Source organism: Macaca mulatta, chromosome X (genome assembly GCF_049350105.2).
Source record: "Macaca mulatta isolate MMU2019108-1 chromosome X, T2T-MMU8v2.0, whole genome shotgun sequence".
Lineage (NCBI taxonomy): Eukaryota > Metazoa > Chordata > Mammalia > Primates > Cercopithecidae > Macaca > Macaca mulatta.
This window is the reverse complement of record NC_133426.1, coordinates 71,222,278-71,241,504: the sequence shown is the minus strand read 5'-3', so window position 1 is coordinate 71,241,504 and position 19,227 is coordinate 71,222,278. Positions and strand designations below refer to the sequence as shown.

The window sequence follows — 19,227 nt, the reverse complement described above, 5'->3', positions numbered from 1 at the left end:
TTGACTTCTTCTTTTCCTAACTGAATACCCTTGATTTCTTTCTCTTGCCTGATTGCCCTAGCCAGAACTTCCAACACTATGTTGAATAGGAGTGGTGAGAGAGGGCATCCCTGTCTTGTGCCAGTTTTCAAAGGGAATTTTTCCAGTTTTTGCCCATTCAGTATGATATTGGCTGTGGGTTTGTCATAAATAGCTCTTCTTATTTTGAGGTACGTTCCATCAATACTGAATTTATTGAGAGTTTTTTAGCATGAAGGGCTGTTGAATTTTGTCGAAGGCCTTTTCTGCATCTATTGAGATAATCATGTGGTTCTTGTCTTTGGTTCTGTTTATATGCTGGATTATGTTTATTGATTTGCGAATGTTGAACCAGCCTTGCATCCCAGGGATGAAGCCCACTTGATCATGGTGGATAAGCTTTTTGATGTGCTGCTGAATCCGGTTTGCTAGTATTTTATTGAGGATTTTTGCATCGATGTTCATCAGGGATATTGGTCTAAAATTCTCTTCTTTTGTTGTGTCTCTGCCAGGCTTTGGTATCAGGATGATGTTGGCCTCATAAAATGAATTAGGGAGGATTCTCTCTTTTTCTATTGATTGGAATAGTTTCAGAAGGAATGGTACCAGCTCCTCCTTGTACCTCTGGTAGAATTCAGCTGTGAATCCATCTGGTCCTGGACTTTTTTTGGTTGGTAGGCTATTAATTATTGCCTCAATTTCAGAGCCTGCTATTGGTCTATTCAGGGATTCAACTTTTTCCTGGTTTAGTCTTGGAAGAGTGTACGTGTCCAGGAAATTATCCATTTCTTCTAGATTTTCTAGTTTATTTGCGTAGAGGTGTTTATACTATTCTCTGATGGTAGTTTGTATTTCTGTGGGGTCGGTGGTGATATCCCCTTTATCATTTTTTATTGCGTCTATTTGATTCTTTTCTCTTTTCTTCTTTATTAATCTTGCTAGTGGTCTGTCAATTTTGTTGATCTTTTCAAAAAACCAACTCCTGGATTCATTGATTTTTTGGAGAGTATTTTGTGTCTCTATCTCCTTCAGTTCTCCTCTGATCTTAGTTATTTCTTGCCTTCTGCTAGCTTTTGAATGTGTTTGCTCTTGCTTCTCTAGTTCTTTTAATTGTGATGTTAGAGTGTCAATTTTAGATCTTTCCTGCTTTCTCTTGTGGGCATTTAGTGCTATAAATTTCCCTCTACACACTGCTTTAAATGTGTCCCAGAGATTCTGGTATGTTGTATCTTTGTTCTCATTGGTTTCAAAGAACATCTTTATTTCTGCCTTCATTTCGTTATGTACCCAGTAGTCATTCAGGAGCAGGTTGTTCAGTTTCCATGTAGTTGAGCGGTTTGGATTGAGTTTCTTAGTCCTGAGTTCTAGTTTGATTGCACTGTGGACTCAGAGACAGTTTGTTATAATTTCTGTTCTTGTACATTTGCTGAGGAGTGCTTTACTTCCAATTATGTGGTCAATTTTGGAATAAGTGCGATGTAGTGCTGAGAAGAATGTATATTCTGTTGATTTGGGGTGGAGAGTTCTATAGATGTCTATTAGGTCTGCTTGGTGGAGAGATGAGTTCAATTCCTGGATATCCTTGTTAACTTTCTGTCACGTTGATCTGTCTAATGTTGACAGTGGAGTATTGAAGTCTCCCATTATTATTGTATGGGGGTCTAAGTCTCTTTGTAAGTCTCTAAGGACTTGCTTTATGAATCTGGGTGCTCCTGTATTGGGTGCATATATATTTAGGATAGTTAGCTCTTCCTGTTGAATTGATCCCTTTACCATTATATAATGGCCTTCTTTGTCTCTTTTCATCTTTGATGGTTTACAGTCTGTTTTATCAGAGACCAGGATTACAACTCCTGCTTTTTTTGTTCTCCAGTTGCTTGGTAGACCTTCCTCCATCCCTTTATTTTGAGTCTATGTATGTCTCTGCATGTGAGATGGGTCTCCTGAATACAGCAGACTGATGGGTCTTGACTCTTTATCCAGTTTGCCAGTCTGTGTCTTTTAATTGGAACATTTAGCCCATTTACATTTAAGGTTAATATTGTTATGTGTGAACTTGATCCTGCCATTATGATATTAACTGGTTATTTTGCTCGTTAGTTGATGTAGTTTCTTCCTAGCCTCGATGGTCTTTACATTTTGGCATGTTTTTGCAATGGCTGGTACCGGTTGTTCCTTTCCATGTTTAGTGCTTCCTTCAGGGTCTCCTGTAAGGCAGGCCTGGTGGTGACAAAATCTCTAAGCATTTGCTTATCTGTAAAGGATTTTATTTCTCCTCCACTTATGAAACTTAGTTTGGCTGGATATGAAATTCTGGGTTGAAAATTCTTTTCTTTAAGAATGTTGAATATTGGCCCCCACTCTCTTCTGGCTTGGAGAGTTTCTGCCGAGAGATCTGCTGTTAGTCTGATGGGCTTCCCTTTGTGGGTAACCCGACCTTTCTCTCTGGCTGCCCATAAGATTTTTTCCTTCATTTCAACTTTGGTGAATCTGGCGATTATGTGTCTTGGAGTTGCTCTTCTGAAGGAGTATCTTTGTGGCGTTCTCTGTATCTCCTGAATTTGAATGTTGGCCTGCCCTACTAGGTTGGGGAAGTTCTCCTGGATGATATCCTGAAGAGTGTTTTCCAACTTGGTTCCATTTTCCCCCTCACTTTCAGGCACCCCAATCAGACGTAGATTTGGTCTTTTTACATAATCCCATACTTCTTGCAGGCTTTGTTCATTTCTTTTTCTTCTTTTTTCTTTTGGTTTCTCTTCTCACTTCATTTCATTCATTTGATCCTCAATCGCTGATACTCTTTCTTCCAGTTGATCGAGTCGGTTACTGCAGCTTGTGCATTTGTCACGTATTTCTCGTGTCATGGTTTTCATCTCTTTCATTTCATTTATGACCTTCTCTGCATTAATTACTCTAGCTATCAATTCTTCCACTCTTTTTTCAAGATTTTTAGTTTCTTTGCGCTGGGTACGTAATTCCTCCCTTAGCTCTGAGAAGTTTGATGGACTGAAGCCTTCTTCTCTCATCTCGTCAAAGTCATTCTCCGTCCAGCTTTGATCCGTTTCTGGCGTGAGCTGCACTCCTTTGCAGGGGGAGATGTGCTCTTATTTTTGGAATTTCCAGCTTTTCTGCCCTGCTTTTTCCCCATCTTTGTGGTTTTATCTGCCTCTGGTCTTTGATGATGGTGACGTACTGATGGGGTTTTGGTGTAGGTGTCCTTCCTGTTTGATAGTTTTCCTTCTAACAGTCAGGACCCTCAGCTGTAGGTCTGTTGGATATTGCCTGAGGTCCACTCCAGACCCTGTTTGCCTGGGTATCAGCAGCAGAGGCTGCAGAAGATAGAATATTTCTGAACAGCGAGTGTACCTGTCTGATTCTTTCTTTGGAAGCTTCCTCTCAGGGGTGTACTCCACCCTGTGAGGTGTGGGGTGTCAGACTGCCCCTAGTGGCGGATGTCCTCCAGTTAGGCTACTCAGGGGTCAGGGACCCACTTGATCAGGCAGTCTGTCCCTTCTCAGATCTCAACCTCCGTGTTGGGAGATCCACTGCTCTCTTCAAAGCTGTCAGGCAGAGTCCTTTGCATCTGCATAGGTTTCTGCTGCTGTTTGTTGTTGTTGTTGTTGTTTAGCTGTCCCCAGAGGTTGTTGTGCCCTGTCCCCAGAGGTGGAGTCTACAGAAACAGGCAGGTTTCCTTGAGCTGCTGTGAGCTCCACCCAGTTTGAGCTTCCCAGCGGCTTTGTTTACCTACTTAAGCCTCAGCAATGTCGGGTGCCCCTCCCCCAGCCTCGCTGCTGCCTTGCCGCGATATCGCAGACTGCTGTGCTAGAAATGAGGGAGGCTCCGTGGGAGTGGGACCCTCCCGGCCAGGCGTGGGGTATAATCTCCTGGTGTGCTCATTTGCTTAAAGCGCAGTATTGGGGTGGGAGTTACCCGATTTTCCAGGTGTTGTGTGTCTCAGTTCCCCTGGCTAGGAAAAGGGAATCCCTTCCCCCTTGCGCTTCCCAGGTGAGGCGATGCCTCGCCCTGCTTCAGCTCTCACTGGTCGGGCTGCAGCAGCTGACCAGCACCGATTGTCCGGCACTCCCTAGTGAGATGACTCCAGTACCTCAGTTGAAAATGCAGAAATCACTGGTCTTCTGTGTCGCTCGCGCTGGGAGTTGGAGACTGGAGCTGTTCCTATTCGGCCATTTTGCCCCCCCCCCCTTCTTTCTTTACTGAAGGTGACTTTCTCTGGTGATATAATTTAGTTTATTTAATTTTTATTTTTTTGTATCCATATGTTTTATAGTTCAAGGTTTACCATTAGGATTGCAAAACTATCTTATAATCCATTATTCTAACCTGAAAGCTACTTAATGGTCTTTGCATTAAAAAAAAGTAAAAAGAAAATTAATAGAAACTCTATTACTTAACTTTGTCCCCTGCTTTTTAACTTTTTACTGTTTTATTGATATTATACTGTCTACATCTTAAAAGTTTTTAGTTATTATTTATGATTGACTCATCATTTAGTCTCTCTACTTAAGATATGAGTAGTTTACACACCACAGTGACATGTTATAATATTCTGTGTTTTTCTGTGTACTTACTATTACCAGTGAGTTTTGTACCTTCAGGTGATTACTTATTGCTTATTAACATCTTTTTCTTTCTAGTTGAATTACTCCCTTTAGCATTTCTTCTAGGATAGGTCGGTTATTGATTAAATCCCTTAGCTTTTATTTGTCTGGCAAAGCCTTTGTTTCTCCTGGTTTGAAGGATATTTTCACCAGATATACTATTCTAGGGTGAGAGTTTTTTCCCTTCTGCACTTTTAATACATCATGCCCTCTCTCCTGGCCTGTAAGGTTTCCACTGAAATGTCTGCTGCCACATATTTTTACATTCCATTGTATGTTAATTGTTTCTTTTCTCTTGCTGCTTTTAGGATTTTTTCTTTATCCTTGACCTTTGGGAGCTTGATTATTAAATACCTCAAGTTAGTCTTCTTTCAGTTAAATCTTCTTGGTGTTCTATAAACTTCTTGTACTTGGATATTAATATCTTTTTCTAGGTTTGAGACTTGTCTGTTATTATCTCTTTGAATAAACTTTCTACCCCTATCTCTTTCTTTCTCTACCTCTTCGTTAAGGTCACTAGATTTGGCCCTTAGAGGATATTTTTTAGATCCCATAGGTGTGATTCATTTTTTTTCTTTTGTCTCCTCTAAATATGTACTTTCAAATAGCCTGTCTTCAAGCTCATTACTTTTCCTTCTGCTTGGTCAGTTGTGCTGTTGTGAGACTCTGATGCATTCTTTAGTATGTCAACTGAATTTTTGAGCTCCAGAGTTTCTGCTTAATTTTTAAAAATTATTTTAATTGCTTTGTTAAATATATCTGAGAGAAATCCGCATTCCAACTCTGTGTTATCTTCAATTTCTTTGAGTTTCCTCAACACAGCTATTTTGAATTCTCTGTCTGAAGGAGCATGTATCTCTGTTTATTGGGATTAGCCCCTGGTGGCTTATTTAGTTCACCTGGTGAGGTCATGCTTTCCTGGATAGTGTTGATGCTAGTATATGTTCTTTGGTGTCTGGGTAATGAAGAGTTAAGTATTTATTGTAGTCTTCATTGTCTGAGTTTGTTTGTTCTTTTCCTTCTTGGGAAGGCTTTCCAGATATTTGAAAGTACTTATGTGTTGTGTTCTAATCTGTATCTGCTTTTGTGGGCAACCCAAGCCCAGTAACACAGTGGTTCTTGCAGACTTACAGAGGTACTGCTTTGATGGTCTTGGACAAGACCCAGAAAAATTCTTTGGATTACCAGGCAGATGCTTGTTCTTTTCCCTTTCTTTCCTCTACACAGAGTCTCTTTCTGTGCTCTGAGCCACTTATAGGTGGGAGTAGAGTGACACAAGCACCCCTGTGGCCACCACCACTATGACTGTGCTGGGTCAGACCTGAGTCCAGTACAGCACTAGGTCTCACCCAAGGCCTGATGTAACCACTCCTTGGTTACTGCCTATGTTCACTCCAAGCCCTGCAGCTCTTTAATCAGAAGGTGGCAAAGCAATCCAGGCCAGCCCTGCATCCTTCCCTTCAGGGCAGTGAGGTCCCTCAAGTCCCAGGTGAGTCCAGAGGTGCCATCCCGGTGTCAGGGACTGAAGTAAAAAACCTTAGATGTCCATCTAGTGTTCTCTTGTACTGCCACTGAGTTGGCATTCAAATCACATGACACAGTCATTATGTAAAGTGAAATAAGCCAGGAAGAAAAAGAGAAACATCACACGTTTTCACTTATTTGTGGGATCTAAAATTCAAAACAATTGAACTTGTAGAGATATAGAGTAGAAGGATGGTTATCAGAGGCTAAGAAGGGTAGTAGGGGTTTTTGGGGAAAGTGGGGATGATTCATCGATACAAAAATTAGAAAGAAAGAATGAATGAGCCCTAATATTTGATAGCAAAAAATGGTGACTATAATGAATAATAATTTAATTGTACATTTTAAATTAACTAAAAAAGTATAATTGGATTGTTTTAACACAAAGGATAAATGCTTGAGGGTATGGATGACCCATTTTCCATGATGTGACTATTATGTCTTACATGTCTATATCAAAATATCTCATGTACCTCATTACTATATATACCTACTATGTACCCACAAAAATTAAAAATTAAAACAAAAGAAAATTCCTCCAAAGAGTTGTCTATTCTCTGTGTCTCCATACCATGTATTGTCACTCTCTTGTCACACTTCAATCAATCTTTGATTTCAAGCCTCCAACTGAAATCTCTCTCACTAAGGTCACTGATAATCTCCATATTGTCAAATCCTATAGTCAATCCTCAAATCACATTTAGTTTGATCGCTCAGCAACATTTGTGACAATTGATTTTGCCCTCATTCTGGAAATACTTCCCTTGGATTTCATGACAATAATTTCTTCTTATGTTCCTCCTACCTTACTAGCTACTCATTCTCATCTCTTTCACTCGATTCTTTTCCTTCCTGAACTTGAAATGTTGGAATGTGCCAGAGCTGGTCCTTGGACTCATTCTTTATCTATACTTATTCACTAAGTCATTGTACTGAGTCTCACAGCTATATTTACAACTTATAATCTGATGATTTCCAAATTTATATCTCCATCCTTGAAATACATATTTGTAAATCCAACTTTGTAATAGACATTATCACTCACATATCTCAAACTTAACAACCTCTTAATTCCCAGCCCTAGTCCTACCAAACCTGGTCTTCCTCCATTGTCTCCCTTCTTGGTAGATGCTGCCACCACTAACTTTGTTGCTTAGGATAAAATCCTTGGAACGACCCTTGAGTCTCTTTCACTCACATCCAAAATGCAATCCATCACCAAATCTTGTTAGTTTCACCATTAATATATATCCAGAAACTCTGGAACAAGATATTGTAAACTTACTTTTCCATGCTACCATCCTCTAAATTCAAGTAAATACTCTGGAAATTACTGAACAGAAAAAATAAAAGGACTCTGAAATATGGTAAGAAACTATATGAGTTAGCAACCTAAAGATTTGAGGAATAAGAATGCTATGATTTCCCTGAGTTTTCTTTTTACCTCCTAAATATCTCAGACTAGGCACTGGGGACACCTGCAATCCAGAACTGCCAACAGGCATAAACAACAAAAACAAAAACAAAAACAAACTTAACCTTGCTTTCTCTGATCTATGTTCTGATAAAAAGCCCAACAGAGACCTAGCGGACAGCCCCAACTCCTGTTCTACAACCAAAGTACCTGAGAATAACCTGATTTGCACAGAGAGGCAGCTGCAAAGCTCCTGGAAAATCCAGCTTCCACCCACAACGAGGTCATCAGCAGGTGAACTGATCTGCCCACATAAGTAGTTTCAGAACCCTGATGGGCCATCTTAACTCCTGATACACAACTAGGACACTGACAGCTCACAGGAGTAGCAGTGAAGCTCCAGCAGTCCAACCCAACACCTGTAGTGCTCAACACCTGTAGTGCTTGCAGGCTAAACACCTGCAGTGCTTGCAGGCTGGTCTACCTGCAGTGGAAGCAGAGAAGGGCTGGTCCACCCAATTTCCATTCCAAACCCAGGGCACCATCATCTCTTAGTCCTCTATTAATTGGCACAAGAAGACTCAGTCCCCGTAGCTTCTGACTCAACCCCTACAGGATAACGTGGCTCAATGACACCAGGTGGCCCAGCAGAGTGCTTTGTGCCATGGCAGATGGCACTAATAGGGAATAAATGGAAACTGAAGCACCATCAGAAAGACAAAATACATCAGAATGGTTCTGAAAACTAAATTGTCATTAGACCTAAAACCCACAAAAATAGGTCAGAACCTATATTCTAAACCTAAACAGGATCACTGCTTGCTAAAATAGATTTAAGAATCAAGAAATTCCTAAAATAGTAACCAAAATATCCGTGATAAAATGGAAAATCATTCCTTATGCAAAGAACAAGGAAAACTACAATTTGACTGAGAAAACATAATTAACTGATATTAATATCAATATTATTCTGAAGTTGGAGTCAACTGGTAAGAAAATTAAAACCGCTCTCATAAAAATGCTTCAACAAGTAATTAAAAATACCTTTAAACAAATGCAAACAGAATATCTCAACAAAGATAAAGGAGTTATTTAATTTTTAAAAAGAACCAAATGTAAATTATAAAATTAAAAAATACAAATAGCCAAAATAAAATTTAAAACTCATCAGATGGACTCAATACTAGATTAGAGGTAAGGAACAGAATCAGTGAAGTTAAAGACATATCAACAAAACTTATTCAATCCAAACAAAGAGAAAGTATCATGAAAAAGAAACAAAAAGAAGAGAGCCTCAGGGATCTGTGGAACAATAACAAAAGACAGGACCACTGTCTGTTGTTATCAGAATCCCAGTAGGAGATGAGAAAGAATGTGGGGCTGAAATAGTAGTTAAATAATAACAAGAAACAGGGGTAACAAGCCAGGCATGGTGGCTCATTCCTGTAATCCCAGTTCTTTGGAAGATTGAGGTGGAAGAATTGCTTGAGGCCAGGAGTTTGAGACCAGCCTGGGCAACATGTTGAGACCTGATACCTACAAAAATGAAACAAAAATCAGCCAGGCATGGTGGCACATGCCTGTAGTCTTAGCTACAGGGCCACAGGAGGCCAGGAGTTCAAGGCTGCAGTGAGCTCTGATCACGCCACTGCACTCCAGTAGCCTAGGTGACAGAGCAAGATGCTGAAAAAAGAGAGAGAAGAAAGAAAGAAAAGAAAGAAAGAAAGAGAAAGAAAGAAAGAATGAGAAAGAAAGAAAGAAAGAAAGAAAGAAAGAAAGAAAGAAAGAAAGAAAGAAAGAAAGAAAGAAAAGAAAAGAAAAGAAGGAAAGAAGGAAGGAAGGAAGGAAAGAAGGAAGGGAAGGAAGGAGGAGAGGAGGAAAGGAGGAAAGGAGGAAAGGAAGAAAGGAGGAAGGAAGGAAGGAAGGAAGGAAGGAAGGAAGGAAGGAAGGAAGGCAGGCAGGCAGGCAGGCAGGAAGGAAGGGAAAAAAGAGAAGAAGAAACAAAAGTAACAAAAAGAAAACAAATAATAAAATAGAGACTGGTGATGTCAGGAATATGGCAAAATAGAAAGTCAGAAAACTTCTTCCCCCAAAGGAGACACCAATTCAACAAGCAAAAATACACAGGTCAATTCCCTTCAAGAGAAATCCAAAAACTAGTTAAAAGGCTCCTGCATCACAGACAAGCTAAAACCAGCCACACTGAAGCTGGTAGGAAAATTAATGGTACTCACTCGCCATGGTCTCTCTGCCCAGCTCAGTATAGCATGATCAGCAGAAAACTCCCAATTCTTGGCTTCTTCCTAGAGAGAAAAAAGAAGAAGGCTGAAACCTATGTCCAATATGAAGACTTTTTCAGGGGAAGGCTGAGGAAATAATTTCTGTCTTCCCTGTATCTGGAGACTCGTGAAAAAGTGTGCTAGGTTGAAGGCTACTGAGAACAAGGGCAAAAGTTTAGACAAAAAGCACTCACTCACCATACTCCCTCCTCCCAGCTCAGCATAGAACGAGAGGGTGAAACTCCCAACTCTCAGCTTCTCTCTAGGAAGGGAAAAAGTTGTGGCATGCGTCCCACATTCTGTCTTTTTGGGGGGACTGCTCGAGAAATGGGTTTCTGTCTCATTGCTCTGAGAAGGTGGACAGGGCTGGCATACTCTAGATCTCTGGGGGATGCTGAAAACAAAAGAGATGTAAGTGATTTGCTGCTATTCCACAGGACATGCAGTAGAGAAGACAGATGTTAACACAGCTCAAAGGCTTCTCCTTCAGGGAGGGGAGACAGAAGAGTAAAGTGTGTGTTCAACATTATAGCTTTTTGGGGTCTGACCAAGAAACTTGTTTTACTTTAAAACAGACTTTAATTTATTTTACTAGATAAAAAGCACTGATATGGTTCAGTACACTCTAGAAGCCTGGGGGAAACTAAGAACTAAAGGGAGATGTGAACTAATAAATCTCTTTAATTAAAAATTTGCATATACAAGTCCAGAGAAGAAATATACACATAAAATGTCTGAAAGGACCCTCTAATTAGGCTGATTTGTGAAGGTCTTTCCTTGCACAAAGCCAGCCTATAAAGATTTGGAGAGGTGGTCATTTTCTTAAATGTATGGATCCAACATAAAGGTACAAAGCAAACAAGGAAACAAGAAAACATGGCACAAAGCCAAAACAACAAAATAAGTCTCCAGGAACTGACCCTAAAGTAAAGGAGATATATGAATTATTTGACAAACAATTCAAATATCCATCATAAAGATGCTCAACAAGCTCAGAATATGATACATAAATAAAATGAAAATAACAAATCAACTGAAAACATAAAAGGAGCCCAACAGAAAATTACGCGCTAAAGAATACAATAAGTGAACTGAAAAATTCACTAGACAGTTTGAACATCACACTTGATCAACCAGAAGAAGGAAGCCACAAACTTGAATACAGGTAATTTGAAATTATTAGTCAGAGAAACAAAAATAATAAAAAAGAGGCCGGGCGCGGTGGCTCAAGCCTGTAATCCCAGCACTTTGGGAGGCCGAGACGGGCGGATCACGAGGTCAGGAGATCGAGACCATCCTGGCTAACACGGTGAAACCCCGTCTCTACTAAAAAATACAAAAAACTAGCCGGGCGAGGTGGCGGGCGCCTGTAGTCCCAGCTACTCGGGAGGCTGAGGCAGGAGAATGGCGGGAACCCGGGAGGCGGAGCTTGCAGTGAGCTGAGATCCGGCCACAGCACTCCAGCCTGGGCGACAGAGCGAGACTCTGTCTCAAAAAAAAAAATAAATAGATAAAATAATAATAATAATAATAATAATAATAATAATAAAGAAGTGCAGAAAGTCTAAAAGGACTTATGGGACACAATCAAGTGGATCAATATATGCACTATGATATTAAAAGAAAAAGAAGAGACATAAAGGGACAAACATTTATTTAAAGAAACAATGGCCTAAATATCCAAAATCTGGGAAACAATATGGACATCTAGACTCAAGAAGCCCAACAGAACCCAACTAATAGGAAACCAAAGGACTTCAAACTGACAACATTATGGCTAAATTGTCAAATGTCAAAGACAAAGAGAAAATTTTTAAAGAAGTAGTGACTCATGACATATAAGACAGTCCCATAAAACTATCAGTAGATTTATCAGCAGAAACCTTGCAGGTTAGAAAAGAATGATGTGATAGATTTGAAGTAATTAAAAAAAACCTATTAACTAACAATATTATATCCAGAAAAACTGTCTTTCTAAATAGAAAGAGAAATGATTTCCCATATAAACAAAAGCAGAGAGAGTTCATCACCACTAGATGTGCCTTATGAAAAAATGCTAAAGTGAGTCCTTTGAAGCTGATATGAAAGGATAATAGAAAACAGCACAAAGACAAATGAAAGTATAACCTCTACTGCTAAAAGTAAACATATGGACAAAACAAAATATTATAATACTGTAGAAGCTAGGCAAGATGGCTGACTAGATGCATCCAGGTGAACCAGCTGCTACTGAGGGACTGGGACAACTGGTGCACTCCTAACAGATCTTCAGACGTATGGCACTAAGAGTGGATGGAGGAAAGACCAGAAGCTTGGCTGAAGGAGGAGGAAGCTGGAAACCCTGCACAGGGCGACAGTGCAGCAGGACTTGTTCTTGGCCTCTGACAACTCTGGGAGAATGGGTGAGTTGAACTGGCAAGAAGCAACATGCTCTAAAATGGGCTTCTGGAATTCTGGCAGGAGGAGACTCCCTCCCACCATGGACACTTGAGTTGACAGGGAAAGCCATTAGAGAAGTGGTAGGGGCAGCACTCCAGCTGGTGTAGAGCCCAGAGGGTTTGATGTGGGAATGTCTATAGTGAAGTGCAGCCAGGGATGGCCATCTTCCTAGGCTCAACTTGCTTCCATAGGAAACTTTAGTCCTAGGGGAACTGTCCATACCTGAACTCTATAGAATTTACTTGCCCATTACACAAAACTGGTCCAATCTGAACACCCCTTGGTCTGCTGGCCTCTCCCAGGGCCTCAGCCTGGCTGGACTTGCTTGCAGTGTGACTTCAGGTGCCCTGGGGGCCTACATTGTAGCTCTTGCACTGGTGAACCATGCCTGACCAGAAAAGAGTTCCAGCAGAGTGACCCCCACCAACACATAACAGCCTGTCCCCTCCCACACTCCACTGCAGCTTCCCACGAGAGCATGGACACCTCCCCCCCTGCCATTGCTTTGCCACTATGCATGTGCATGGACAGACTTTGCCTTCTCTGTCCCACCATTGTGTGTGTGTGTGTGTGTGCGTGTGCATGTGTGTGTGTGTATGTGTGTGTTTGTGTACGTATACCTTGCACTGCCACTGCTGCCAGTGTGATTGCATTATTCCTCCCATCCCCCAACCATATGGCCATTGCAGTCAGAGTCTTTGCAGGCACAGAGCCTGTTAGCACCACTCCTATCAGCATCTTGCCTCTGGGCTAACACTGCCACTGGAGTAAAACTAGGCTTAGAAAACAAATGACACTCTGCCACCCTGAGAGGCCACCTCTACCTGTGTGAATGTGCACAGGGGGCACATACAGTATTGCTTCTGCCAACACCCCACCTCTGTGCTGACAACAACACTGGCATGACGAGGTGCACTATAACAAGTAGGGGTCCCCCCAGTGCCCAAGCCATGCAACCTCCTCTGCCTCTGCAAACACCCATATGGAGACCTGCACCCTGGCACCTGCTAATGCCCTGTGGTAGCCAACAAGCATGTTGCTGCTGCCACTGCTGCTAGGACATGTGAACAAGAACAGATCTCACTGCCACAACCCCATGAAATTCTTTGGCTGCCGCCACCCATCAGAGTGAGCCCTGCCCCCTAATATCTTCAGAAACAAAGCAAGTTGACTGTACCCACCAAATACCACAAACTATCAAGGTCATCAAATAGGATAAGAGAAAAACAATTCATCCACAGGACAGCAACCTCAAAGAATAAAGGAACATCAGCCCATAAAGATGAGAAAGAACCAGCACAAGAAACCTGACAGCTCAAAAAGTCAGAGTGCTTTCTTTCCTACAAATTATCACAGTAGCCTTCTAGCAAGGTTTCTGAACCAGGCCGAGATGGCTGAAATCACAGAAACAACATTAGAAATGTGGACATGGGGAGGGGGGAGGGGGGAGGGATTGCATTGGGAGTTATACCTGATGTAAATGACGAGTTGTTGGGTGCTGACAAGTTGATGGGTGCAGCACAGCAACATGGCACAAGTATACATATATAACAAACCTGCACGTTATGCACATGTACCCTAGAACTTAAAGTATAATAATAATAATAATGATGATAATAATAATAATAAAGGAAAAAAAAAAGAAAGAAATGTGGGCTGGAATGTTACAGAAACTGACAGGCAAAATAGCCAGCATAAAAAACAATATAACTAATCTGATAGAGCTGAAAACACACGCTACAAGAATTTCATAATGCAATCACAAGAATTAATAGCAGAATGGACCAAAAGGAAGAAAGAATCAGAGCTTGAAGACTGCCTTTCTGAAATAAGATAGTCAGAAAAGAATAAAGAAAAAAGAATGAAAATGAATGAACAAAACTTATGAGAAATACGAGATTATGTAAAGAGACCAAATCCATGACCCATCGGTGTCCCTGAGATGAAGAGAATGGAAGCAACTGGGAAATTATATTTCAAGATATCATCCATGAGAACTTTCCCAACTTAGCTAGGGAGGCCAATATTCAAATTCAGGAAATGCAGAGATCCCACACAAGATAATTCACAAGAAGATCATCATCAAGACACATACCCATGAGATTCTCCAAGGTCAAGATAAAGGAAAAAATGTTAAAGGCAGCTAGAGAGAAAGGTCAGGTCACATACAAAGAGAAGCCCATCAGACTAACAGTGGACCTCTCAGCAGGAACCCTACAAGCCAGAAGAAAATTGGGAGCCAATATTCAACATTCTTAAAGGAAAGAAATGTCAGTCAAAATTTTCATATCCAGCAAAACTAAGCTTTATATGCAAACAAGAAAAAGATCCTTTCCAGAAAAGCAAAGGCTTAGGAAATTTGTTACCACCAGACCTGCCTTACAAGAGCTCCTGAAGGAAACACTACAAATCAAAAGGAAAGATCATTACAAGCCACTTCAAGAACACATTTAAGTACATAGACCAGTGACAACAAAAAGCAACCACAAAAACAAGTCTATATAATAACTAGCTAACATAATGACAGGAGAAAATCCACACATAACAATATCAACCTTGAATGGAAATGGGCTAAATTCCTCAACTAAAAGGCACAGGCAGGCTGGATAAAGAAGAAAGGCCCAATGGTATGCTGTTTTCAAGAGATCCATCTTCCATACAATGACACCCAGCGGCTCAAAATAAAGGATGGAGAAAAATCTACCAAGAAAATGAAAAACAGAAAAAAAAAAGCAGAGGTTGCAATTCTAATTTCAGAGAAAACAGATTTCAAATCAACAAAGATCAAAAAGGACAAAGAAAGGCATTATATAATGGTAAAGGGTCCAATTTAACAAGAAGATCTAACTATCCTAAATCTACATGCACTCAACACAGGTGCATTCACACTCATAAAGCAAGTTCCTTGAAACCTATGAAGAGACTTTGTTTCACACCCAATAATAGTGGGAGACTTCAACACCCCACTGCCAATATGAAAAAAAATCATTGAGGTTAAAAAAATCACAAAAAAATTCAGGACTTGAACTCAACACTTGACCAAATGGACCTAAAACACATTTACAGAACTCTCTACCAAAAGACAACAGAGTATACATTCTTTTCATTGCCACATGATACATACTTTAAAATCAACCATGCAATTGGACATAAGACAACCCTCAGCAAACTCAAAAAAAAAAAAAAAATACAGCAATCAAACCAACCACACTCTTGGACCACAATGCAATAAAAATAGAAATCAAGGCAAAGGAAATTGCTCAAAATCATACGATTATATAGAACTTAGACAAGTGACTCCTGAACCACTTTTGGGTAAATAATCAAATTAAAGAAGACATCAAGAAATTCTTTGAAACTGATGAGAACAAAGACACAACAAGCCAGAATCTCTAGGACACAGCTAAGGCAGTGTTAAGAAGGAAATTTATAGCACTAAACACCACATCAAACAGTTAAAAAGGTCTCAAATTAACAACCTAACATCACAATTACAAGAATTACAGATGCAAGAGAAAACCAATTGCAAAGCTAGCAGAAGACAAGAAATAACCAAAATCAGAGATGAAATAAAGGAGATTGAGGCACAAAAAAACATACAAAACATCGATGATCCCAAAGGTTGAAGAAACTAGACCAACCAGTAGCTACATTAATAAAGAAAAAAAGAAAAGATCCAAATAAATGCAATCAGAAATGGCAAAGGGAACTTTACCACTGACCTCACAGAAATAAAAATATCTGGAATAGGAACAGTTCCAGTCTCCAACTCCCAGCGCGAGCGACACAGAAGACCGGTGATTTCTGCATTTTCAACTGAGGTACTGGGTTCATCTCACTGGGGAGTGCCTGACGATCCGTGCTGGTCAGCAGCTGCAGCCCGACCAGCGAGAGCTGAAGCAGGGCGAGGCATTGCCTCACCTGGGAAGCGCAAGGGGGAAGGGAATCCCTTTTCCTAGCCAGGGGAACTGAGACAAACAACACCTGGAAAATCGGGTAACTCCCACCCCAATACTGCGCTTTAAGCAAACAGGCACACCAGGAGATCATATCCCACACCTGGCCGGGAGGGTCCCACACCCACGGAGCCTCCCTCATTGCTAGAACAGCAGTCTGTGATCTACCCGCAAGGCAGCAGCGAGGCTGGGGGAGGGGCGCCCGCCATTGCTGAGGCTTAAGTAGTAAACAAAGCGGCTGGGAAGCTCGAACTGGGTGGAGCTCACAGCAGCTCAAGGAAATCTGCCTGTCTCTGTAGACTCCACCTCTGGGGACAGGGCAATAACAAACACAGCCGAAACCTCTGCAGACGCAAACGACTCTGTCTGACAGCTTTGAAGAGAGCAGTGGATCTCCCAACACGGAGGTTGAGATCTGAGAAGGGACAGACTGCCTGCTCAAGTGGGTCCCTGAACCCTGAGTAGCCTAACTGGGAGACATCCCCCACTAGGGGCAGTCTGACACCCCACACCTCACAGGGTGGAGTACACCCCTGAGAGGAAGCTTCCAAAGCAAGAATCAGACAGGTACACTCGCTGTTCAGAAATATTCTATCTTCTGCAGCCTCTGCTGCTGATACCCAGGCAAACAGGGTCTGGAGTGGACCTCAAGCAATCTCCAACAGACCTACAGCTGAGGGTCCTGACTGTTAGAAGGAAAACTATCAAACAGGAAGGACACCTACACCAAAACCCCATCAGTACATCACCATCATCAAGACCAGAGGCAGATAAAACCACAAAGATGGGGAAAAAGCAGGGCAGAAAAGCTGGAAATACAAAAAATAAGAGGGCATCTCCCCCGGCAAAGGAGCGCAGCTCATCGCCAGCAACGGATCAAAGCTGGACAGAGAATGACTTTGACGAGATGAGAGAAGAAGGCTTCAGTCCATCAAATTTCTCAGAGCTAAAGGAGGAATTACGTACCCAGCGCAAAGAAACTAAAAATCTTGAAAAAAAAGTGGAAGAATTGATGGCTAGAGTAATTAATGCAGAGAAGGTCATAAACGAAATGAAAGAGATGAAAACCATGACATGAGAAATACGTGACAAATGCACAAGCTTCAGTACCCGACTCGATCAACTGGAAGAAAGAGTATCAGCGATTGAGGATCAAATGAATGAAATGAAGCGAGAAGAGAAACCAAAAGAAAAAAGAAGAAAAAGAAATGAACAAAGCCTGCAAGAAGTATGGGATTATGTAAAAAGACCAAATCTACGTCTGATTGGGGTGCCTGAAAGTGAGGGGGAAAATGGAACAAGTTGGAAAACACTCTTCAGGATATCATCCAGGAGAACTTCCCCAACCTAGTAGGGCAGGCCAACATTCAAATCCAGGAAATACAGAGAACGCCACAAAGATACTCCTCGAGAAGAGCAACTCCAAGACACATAATTGCCAGATTCACCAAAGTTGAAATGAAGGAAAAAATCTTAAGGGCAGCCAGAGAGAAAGGTCGGGTTACCCACAAAGGGAAGCCCATCAGACTAACAGCAGATCTCTCGGCAGAAACTCTCCAAGCCAGAAGAGAGTGGGGGCCAATATTCAACATTCTTAAAGAAAAGAATTTTCAACCCAGAATTTCATATCCAGCCAAACTAAGTTTCATAAGTGAAGGAAAAATAAAATTCTTTACAGATAAGCAAATGCTTAGAGATTTTGTCACCACTAGGCCTGCCTTACAAGAGACCCTGAAGGAAGCACTAAACATGGAAAGGAACAACCGGTACTAGCCATTGCAAAAACATGCCAAAATGTAAAGACCATCGAGGCTAGGAAGAAACTGCATCAACTAACGAGCAAAATAACCAGTTAATATCATAATGGCAGGATCAAGTTCACACATAACAATCTTAACCTTAAATGGAAATGGACTAAATGCTCCAATTAAAAGACATAGACTGGCAAACTGGATAAAGAGTCAAGACCCATCAGTCTGCTGTATTCAGGAGACCCATCTCACACGCAGAGACATACATAGGCTCAAAATAAAGGGATGGAGGAAGATTTACCAAGCAAATGGAGAACCAAAAAAAAGCGGGGGTTGCAATACTAGTCTCTGATAAAACAGACTTTAAACCATCAAAGATCAAAAGAGACAAAGAAGCCCATTACATAATGGTAAAGGGATCAATTCAAGAGGAAGAGCTAACTATCCTAAATATATATGCACCCAATACAGGAGTACCCAGATTCATAAAGCAAGTCCTTAGAGACTTACAAAGAGACTTAGACTCCCATACAATAATAATGGGAGACTTCAACACTCCACTGTCAACATTAGACAGATCAACGAGACAGAAAGTTAACAAGGATATCCAGGAATTGAACTCATCTCTGCAGTAAGCAGACCTAATAGACATCTATAGAACTCTCCACCCCAAATCAACAGAATATACATTCTTCTCAGCACCACATCGTACTTACTCCAAAATCGACCACGTAATTGGAAGTAAAGCACTCCTCAGGAAATGTACAAGAACAGAAATTATAACAAACTGTCTCTCAGACCACAGTGCAATCAAACTAGAACTCAGGACTAAGAAACTCAATCAAAACCGCTCAACTACATGGAAACAGAACAACCCGCTCCTGAATGACTACTGGGTACATAATGAAATGAAGACAGAAATAAAGATGTTCTTTGAAATCAATGAGAACAAAGATACAACATACCAGAATCTCTGGGACACATTTAAAGCAGTGTGTAGAGGGAAATTTATAGCACTAAATGCCCACAAGAGAAAGCAGGAAAGATCTAAAATTGACACTCTAACATCACAATTAAAAGAACTAGAGAAGCAAGAGCAAACACATTCAAAAGCTAGCAGAAGGCAAGAAATATCTAAGATCAGAGCAGAACTGAAGGAGATACAGACACAAAAAACTCTCCAAAAAATCAATGAATCCAGGAGTTGGTTTTTTGAAAAGATCAACA

The 19,227-nt window shown here is 41.0% G+C and overlaps 1 protein-coding gene across 4 annotated transcripts in view; it reads right to left on the bottom strand.

Annotated features, from left to right (window-relative positions):
* The window catches only part of ZC3H12B (zinc finger CCCH-type containing 12B), a 425,024-nt gene that overhangs the window by 368,155 nt on the left and 37,642 nt on the right, over positions 1-19,227 (bottom strand). For all 4 annotated transcript variants that reach the window (XM_015127587.3, XM_077989675.1, XM_015127585.3 and 1 more), the window contains exon 2: positions 9,810-9,878. The gene's annotated coding sequence lies outside the window, so the exon portion shown is untranslated. The remainder of the gene's footprint in view (positions 1-9,809; positions 9,879-19,227) is intronic.